The sequence below is a fragment of the Lactuca saligna genome, chromosome 9, assembly GCF_052625555.1.
Source record: "Lactuca saligna cultivar CGN05327 chromosome 9, ASM5262555v1, whole genome shotgun sequence".
NCBI classification, from domain to species: Eukaryota; Viridiplantae; Streptophyta; class Magnoliopsida; order Asterales; family Asteraceae; genus Lactuca; species Lactuca saligna.
In genome coordinates, this window is record NC_136425.1 from 132,785,286 (window position 1) to 132,792,842 (window position 7,557).

General features: G+C 40.4%; 1 non-coding gene across 1 annotated transcript; it reads right to left on the minus strand.

Annotated features, from left to right (window-relative positions):
- Positions 1–6,668: 6,668 nt before the first annotated feature.
- On the minus strand, positions 6,669–6,775 carry LOC145019046 (small nucleolar RNA R71). The gene has a single exon (XR_013667366.1). It is a non-coding gene; the product is annotated as a small nucleolar RNA R71 (small nucleolar RNA).
- Between the last annotated feature and the right edge of the window lie 782 nt (positions 6,776–7,557).

A 7,557-nucleotide genomic window follows, 5' to 3' on the forward strand; every position in this document is an offset into this window, starting at 1 on the left:
CAAGGAATGGTCGGATAAATTGGATGACGCGCTATGGGCGTTTCGTACCACTTTCAAAACACCTATTGGTACTACACCATATAGGTTGGTTTATGGAAAGCAATGCCATTTACCGGTTGAAATCGAGCACAAGGCATATTGGGCGCTAAAAAGATGTAACTTTGACATGGAAGAAATGAAGACAAACCGCTTAATGCAAATGAATGCCCTTGAAGAACTACGAAATGAAGCCTATTCTAGCTCGTGGCTTTATAAAGAAAAGACCAAGAGATGGCATGACCTAAGAATCAAAAGCAAAGACATCCATGAAGGCCAAAAAGTACTACTCTTCAATTCCCGCCTAAAACTCTTCTCGGGAAAACTTAAATCAAGGTGGGATGGTCCATTTGTGGTCAAGACGGTGTTTCCTCATGGGGCTATTGAATTGATCTCGCGAGATGGCACGCCATTTAAAGTCAATGGCCATCGAGTGAAGAAATATGAAGAAGGAGTCCCCCGCAATGAAGGAATGGAGGAGCTCCTGCTGTGCGGAATCGCAAAAACATAGAAGGGGCGGAGTCCAGCTAATGACTCCATCAAAAGAAGCGCTTCTCGGGAGGCAACCCGAGCTTCACGTTTGCATCTTCCTTCCCTTTCTTTATTTTTTTTTCGTATTTTTCATTTCTCTTCATTCATTCTACTTCTCTAAGTGCTTGAGGACAAGCTCTACTGAAAGTGTGGGGTGGAAAGGCTAAAATAAAGGAATTCACATAGTAAAATTGGCAAAAAAACTTAAAAATTTTCAATCTGAGACATATACTCGGCGAGTATATCGGCTATACTCGGCGAGTAGATGTTCGTATACAGCCAAAACTTCATAACACGCGTCCATACTCGACGAGTATATCCATTATACTCGGCGAGTAGACGATTTAAACTCAGTAAAATTAAATCTGTAAAAATTGCTTTTGTTCAACACTTCACCCCCATACTCGCCGAGCATTCTCTCTCAGTCGCCTCCTAAGAAGTTCTTCAAGATCTAGTCAATTTTCTTCCAATTTCTCTTAATTCAAGCACCAAGGTAACATTTTTACTCTTTAATTTCATGAAAGGTCCAATCTTTGCCACCTATTTCCCCATATTTAGTAGATTTTCGGATTTGGGGAGTTTTTCACAATTTCTAGGGCTTTGATTTACTCATGAATTAGAGGATATTTGGTGTAATTTCTTCAACATATGTGGTTAGATACACAATTATGACAACCCCTATGGATAAATTGGACTAATTCGCAGACTACACAGTTTCGATTTCGAATCTGTCCGAGTGTTCATACTACTCGGCGAGTATGCTCGCGTACTCGGGGAGTAGGTCCCACAAAGATGAAAAAATTTTCCGTTTTAATTATGGGGTGTTGTTTGTTGTTGTGTTTTTGTTATGTTTATGCAGTTAGAATGGCAAGAAGAGGTCAATCATCACGCGGGGGAAGCCATGGTGATATGCCATGGTTATCCTTTCAACAAATTACCTCCAAATCTTCCAAAACTCGAGCGCTAAACAGGTTGGAAGCACTTCGACAGAAAGAAATCCATCTACCGAATGCAGTGGATTGGGGATGGTTGGGCAATGTCGGCTTGGAGGAGGAACTCACCCCATATTTAGTGAAAGATTGTAATTTGGGTTATGCCAACATCACTTGTGATGGTTGGCTACAATTGTTCAAGATTCAAGAGCCAGTATACGCAGAGTTGTGCTGGGAGTTCTTCGCTACCATCTCATTCCGAGGTGGTAGTGAGTTTTACAATCCAAACACGATCTCGTTTTCTTTGGGTGGGGAGCTGCGTCAATGCAGCATGGTTGAGTTCTCCTGGCGGTTGGGTATTTACGATCAAGATATAGTGATGACGGATTACTTTGAAGCTTTCTTGGATCATACCTACAAAGTACTTCCCGAGGAAGTGGAGGCATCGACATGGTGGAGTACAATTGCCAACCGGGTTTACATACCTTCTACTGCTCAAGAAGGTCATATCCGCTCTCCGATCCACCGACTCCTTCACCGGTTCATTGCAAGCACAATAAACATGCGAAAGGATGGGGACAAAGTTCCCACCCTTGATATTTTTTACTTGTGGAGTATCATCAACCCCGACGTCTTCTGCAACCTTCCGTATTGCATGGCCAAATTTCTTGCGGAGGGGGCGGTTAAGGAGAAGATAAACTCGAAGATAAATGGGGGAATGTTCATTACTCGGCTTGCGAAGTCGTTTGGGATCCTGGATTTGCCGCAAGCTCAAGCGTTGACGATCATCCACCCTCCTCCGTTTAACACTGCACTTTATAGGAGGGCTCGGATAGTGGAGAAATTTGGTGATTCCTTTACTATTCCAAATGAGGATGACCCGGCGGTTCCCGAGGAGCCGGGAAGGCGAGTTAGGCAAAGGAGCGAGCGGGTACGTGAAGACCCACCGGTTATCCCGGTGGAGGATAACGAGAGTTGGAACCAAGTGGAGTATAGACATTACTTGGATGACATTGGCCGAGGGGTTAATTACACCAATCAATCCTTCGATTATCTTTTCCAACAAATGCATATTACCCCGCGGCCGGGACCCGGTTATCCGTACATTATGAATTGGGACGAACGGATGCACCGAAGGAGTGGAGAAGGAGGAAGTGGAGCTGGAGGAGCCGGGATGGATGAGGAGGAATGAAGAATTTATTTGTTTTGTTTGTTTGTGATGTTTGTTTTAAAGACAATTATGAACTTGTGAACTTGGTGAAGTGGTTTCAATTTTAGTGTTACTGTTAGTTTTCTTTTCAGGTATTGAAGCTAGGATGCATGCTATTTAGGAATGGTCAAGCGAGGAATGAGAGCCTTTAGGAATGCTTATGGAGTTTTGTTCCTAGGATCGAGTCCGTACTAATCGAGAGTTTATTAAAGTGTTGCTGTTTAGAGAGTTCTTGGAGAGTGCATTTATATTTGCATGACAACACTAGAGTAAAGAGAGCTAGCATTTAGACAATTTCTGGAATCATATGCTCTACTCGCCGAGTGCACTAATATTACTCGGCGAGTACATCTGCTTCTGTGCGATCTGCTTGTCCGATACCTCCTACTCGCCGAGTTTACTCGCATACTCGCCGAGTAGCCTGCTGCAGAAGGATTTTTTTGATTCGTTCATGCGCCATTCATACATTCTTTATGCACTACTACTGAGACTTGTGCAACAACCAATTTTCCTTGGAGTTTTCGAGCTATCAACCACACGAGACATATGACACCCATGCCATGGATGAGCTGTTCCCATGGTTAAAGTCACTAGAGGATGGAGTTGAAGACGAGAGTGTCAACCTAGCGACTGCTACCCCAGGGGAGTTTGTTCCAACTTTCTCTCTATTTGCATTTTTTGTTGTTGTTATAATATGCAATGAGGGCATTGCATAAAATAAGTGTGGGGTAGGGGGTTAGTCACATCTTAGAACACTTAGAATCTTAATTTAGAATAATGTTTAACTTGTTGAATATTTAAAATGCTTAGGTCTTAAATTAGAAAATTTTGGTAAAAATTAGGATTCCATATTAAAGTTGTGTTAATAATTGCATGACAACCCAAATGTTTAGTTGAGCCTATACACGTTCTAGTGCATTTGTGGCTTCCTTATTTCAGTGAAATCATGAGACAAAAACACGACCTTGCTCAGCCTGAGGGATGCAATATGTTTAGCAGCCTAAACCTGAAATGTATCCAGGAAGATTTTTATCATTAGCCAATAAAGGTTGAGATTGAGCGCCCCTGCTTAAGCATGTAGGGATTTGAGTGAAAAAAGTGAGGTACATGTAACAAAAAAAAAAGAGAGAATTACAAGAAAAAGTTTGAAGAATTTTTGGAGCATCAAAGTCAAATGTCAAATATGAAGATCAAAAACTCAAAGAAATTCAAAAAAGTTGAAGATACCAAAGAAATCAAACAACAAAGGTGGTGAATTCAAAGTTATCCAAGATCAAATTATCAAGCAAGTGAAGAATTCCAAAGAGCTCCAATGTGGTATCATAAATTGTAATTATCTAGATTATGTATGCTTGGGTTGCTCAATTAAAAATACCTTGAGGGTAAAGAGGTTTTCTGAGGATGGATTCGGAGGGTTGCATAAAATGAGCATAGTTCAGGGTGAGTGGGCGAATGTTTATGAGAATTGTGAGTATTTGGAGTATGGGGGGTTTTTAGGAATTAGACACAAATGCATGCGTTGCGGTCTTGGCATAATGGCTGGGAAGGATTGGAGTTATTAATGTGATTTTAATGTGTTTAAAATATAGTTTTGCTTGGGGGCAAGCAAAAGTCAAGTGTGGGGTATTTTGATATGTGCATAATTAGTTAATCATTTAACATATATTCTTAGTTATTTTTGGTTAGTTATGAGAATAATTTGGACAAAAGGTACTTAAAATGCTTTGAATTGTGTTTTCAGCCCAAAAGATATGCTTGGAGGCAAAAAGGAGAAAAGGGAAGCAAGAGAAGATTAAAGGGTGCCAAGAATGACTTACTCGGCGAGTACATCGGCCTTACTCGGCGAGTACACGATGAGATGCTAGAAGATATGTACGACTGCTAATTTGAAGACGGATAAGTATTGACCTACTCGGCGAGTTGATTCTGCTACTCGCCGAGTATCCTCTGTTTTGAGATATCTTTATAAGACGAATCCTTATCACATGGAACAGAACCCCTGGCGAATTTTGGAGGATTAGCTGCGACTAAAAGGTTCAGAAGGCGTTGAAGAACCCTAAGCTTCAAGAGTTGGAAGAATTCAAGCAATTAGGTTAATTCTACCACTTAGACTTAGGAATTAAACATGTTTGCTTTCATAAACTTTGTTTCTTTACTTGTTTCTACTGCAACTATGAGCTAAACTCGTTTTTGTTTCTGTTTGGGGAATACCAAAGAACTCCTATGGTTTAATTATTGAATTTTGGTTAATTGTCTATTGGTGATTTGTTAAATTAAGTTTGTTAAAGAACCTTATGTGTTAATCACTACTATTTTCTGTTAATTGGAAGGCAATTAGGTTGCATGAACATCACTTAATTGTTAACCTCATATGTCTATGTGAATGCTAAAACGTATGCTTGGAAGTAATGATTATGAAACTAAGATTAATAAGAAAATAGGAAGATTAATGTGTGAGCTTGTTGAGAAACCATCAACAAGAGGTTAATTGAATTAATAACTTAATTGACCATTACAAATCTTATTTAACCCAAATAATTAATCTAGGGAATTAATTAGTTTAAACACTTGATCAACGCTTAAATTAGTTAATTGTCTAAGGGTTAGGAGTAATGAACATGAACCTAACTATTATCATTGGTAACCAATAGCAATTAATCTATCTTAACTTAAATAACCATAGGAGTGAATTGGTTGAACCTAAATAGAAACATCTTTATCAAATTTGGTGAATAGTTGTTGCTTTAGTTAATTAGTTAAATTTAGTTTGTTTAAGTTTCTAGTCTTGCAAAACTAGAGAAAAACCATTTACTTTTATTATTTGTTTTAGTTAAAATTAGCTATTAGTTTAATTTCCGTTCCCTGAGTTCGATACCTTACTTATCAATCTATACCAGTTAAAGACAGGTTCACTGCCTTTGTGTGCTCAAATTATTAATAAAAAGTAGGGATAAAACTAGTTTAATTTACACACATCAAGTTTTTGGCGCCGTTGCCGGGGAACGGTTCTAAATAATTAAGCTAATTCCTAATTTTTTCGATCCTTTGTGTGAGTTTACTTGCATAAAGTTCATTTATTGCAGTTTAGTAAATAGTAATTAGGTTTTAGTATCTGTTTTAGTTAGGTTTAAAACTTAGAATTTTTTTTGAAAAATCACTGCTACTCGCCGAGTGCACTCGCGCCTACTCGGCGAGTATCAGCTTATTTAGGATTTTTTTTTCTTTTAGTTGTTTGCAATCTTTTTTTGTTCTTTTTACGCTTTTATTTGATTAATTTCAGGACTTTCATGACCAGAGGAGCAAACACACCACTGGTACCCCCGTTTGAAGACCCCGAATCCGAATTGAAAAGAAACAAAGGGAAGGACGTGGAGAGTTCAAGCACACCAAAGAAATCACCATTGTCCAACTTGAAGACTGTTTTCGGGAAAAAGAAGAGCAGCAAATCAGGAGCTTCAAGCGCTTCCTTAATACTTGAAGAGCCAATTCAAGAAGAGATTAGATACGAAACCGAGGAAGAAGACGAGGCAACTTACGAGCAAGACACCGAAGCGGAGGAAGAGTTAGCATTCACTATGGCTAACATTGATGAAATTCCCATGGGAGAATGGAAGAAGAGGATGCGCGACGACCATGGCCCGTGACTTGTGCAACCCGCAATTCCCGCCACTGCCACCTTTGAGCTAAAAGGTCATATCCTAGCTTCACTCAAGGAGATACCGTTCTACGGGAAAGATCATGAAGATGCCTACAAACATTTGGATGAAGTAAATGATGTTGCTGATTACTTCAACATTCCAAATGTCACCCGCGAAACTCAGCTGCTTCGGATGCTTCCGGTAACCTTCAAGGGTGCTGCTAAAGACTGGCTCAAATCACTTCCTCCCGGGTCAGTCACTACTTGGGCCAGAATGAAGGAAGAATTTATAGATCACTTTTGCCCACCATCAAAGATAGCCAAGCTCAAGAAGGCCATTGCAAATTTTGAACAACAAGCTGGAGAGTCGTTATATGAAGCATGGGAGAGGTACAAAAGTCTGCTACGAAATTGCCCACACCATGATCTAAATAGCCAACAAGAAGTGTCCATCTTTTATGATGGAGTCAATGTTACGACCCGGCAGCTGCTAGACTCACAAGGCCCACTTACGAAGAAGCCACCCCCGGTGATCAAAGAATTAATTGAAGAATTCTCTAAACACTCTAGAGAATACCACAACCCAAGGAATGATGTCACGAGGGGAACCGCATATGCTGCTACTGAAGATTTATCCGCGGTCATGGCCATGTTAAAAACCATGGATAGAAGAATGGATAAAATGGATCAAACGATCCATGCCATACGGGTGGGTTGCGAGAATTGCAATGGACCTCACCTCACTAGAGATTGTGATTTGGATGAGCACGGCAACAAAAAGGCACAAGCATGCTATTCGAGCGGTGACCGATATGATGAAGATTGGCGAAAACAGAAGAAGGAGTGGCTGCCTTATGAAGAGTACAAGAAGGCCAAGGAGGAGAAGTATAGGCAAAAAGGGAGAGGATTCTACCAAAAAGAGGAGCCGGTGCAAGAGAAGAAGCCAAGCTTGGAAGAGATGCTAACTAAATTTGTGGCTGCTTCCGAGAAAAGACACAGTGACCACGATGCTGCTATCCAAGAAACAAGAACAATGCTCAGGAATCAGCAAGCATCCATCCATAATATAGAAACTCAGCTTAGGCAACTCGCTCAACAACTAAACCAAAGGTCACCGGGTGAGCTTCCTAGCAAAACCGAGAACAACCCACGAGGCGCGCAAGTGAACATTATTACCACAAGAAGTGGGAAGGTTATTACTCCCCTGGCCC